Here is a 1,364-nt window from a genome sequence, read left to right as displayed (position 1 = left end):
CACCTGGAAAAGAAACCGATCTCGACGTAAGTGAACTTCCTCTTGGGGTCCAGCAGCAGCCCGCCAACGACGCTGGAGATGATGCCATTCACATTCGCCATTTGGATGGTGTTGTTGAGGCCGTACTGGTACTCATCCACCGTCTTCAGCCACCCCATGTCGTCATGCGTGTGCGCCACAAGGTGCACCGTCGTCTTCGCGGAGGCGAGAGGCGCCGGAAGGCAGGCGACTACGAAGCACGCCAGCAGCGCCGCAAGCAATCGCATCTTGCAACTGTGGGAAAATAAAAACAAACAACTACGCTGATAATTGGGCGACTCGGTCAACTACACCCCAACCACACACACACACACACACACATATATATATATATATATCGCCCCCACGCACACACAGCGAACATAAAAACAAATAATAATTAAAAAGGACAAAATATGACCAAAAAAAAAACACGATTCCATCAGCATTTCAGTCGCTTGAGAAAGCAGAAGCACATTCCAGACACACACTCACACAACTCCATATACACATAGGGTTACTACACGCAGCGCCCAATATCCTGCCAGTCACCTCTGATGCCCACCGTAAGGCAGATGCTGATGGCACACGCCTGTCCATTTCCCGTCACCGAGTGGCTGGAGAGTAAGTACTGCCTAAGCGAAAGCCCGCACACGACCTTCAGCAGCGTGAGTCGTGCCCAAAACAGTTGTTGGGTGCGAAAACAGCTTCACAACACGCTAACAACGACAAAGTCACCACATTAGAGCAATTCCACAGGCAGGAATACGACGCCGGACTCCGCCAGTTCCACTATTACACCTTCATCCCTAGCACGGACAAACGCCGCAAAAATCTAATAAAGAGAGACACAACAGCACGAGATGAAATGCAGCAATGCAGAATATCGCTAAAGGAACGAACACATCAAATGCAATAACAACTCTTACTAGTGCAGTGAGATACGACGCCCACAGAACTGTAAGGAAAATCAATAGCCTAATGCAGAAACCCAAATCATAAAACACAAAAATAATTCATAAACATTGGTTCACTAAAAACAAAAAGGCAGCATCAGGTGCTGTGACTTTTACTTCCTTTTTTGTCCCCCAACTGCCGGCTCACGGTCCCCAGCCCTGTTGCTGCCTTGGCGATGGCCCATCACAGTTTTTTTTTGTCGCCCCTACCCCAACACACCCGCGTGGCCCACGAGCTTCAGTTACACCGGTTGGTGAGGCGTTGCGTTCTGCTAATCTCACTATTTTGTTGGTCTCAGTTAGGCAGTTAGATTATCTCTTTTGGCAACCGTGAACCTTATCGTTCACTCAACAGCTTTACGTTCCTTCCCACCCAATACATGCACCCCC

The 1,364-nt window shown here is 49.0% G+C and overlaps 1 annotated feature.

Moving 5' to 3' along the window:
- Positions 1-338: 338 nt before the first annotated feature.
- Positions 339-395: a microsatellite.
- Positions 396-1,364: the final 969 nt, after the last annotated feature.

The sequence above is a fragment of the Trypanosoma conorhini genome (assembly GCF_003719485.1).
Source record: "Trypanosoma conorhini strain 025E chromosome Unknown Tco_14.4_contig_00858, whole genome shotgun sequence".
In the NCBI taxonomy this organism is placed as follows: domain Eukaryota; phylum Euglenozoa; class Kinetoplastea; order Trypanosomatida; family Trypanosomatidae; genus Trypanosoma; species Trypanosoma conorhini.
This window is presented reverse-complemented; position numbering and strand designations above follow the sequence as displayed.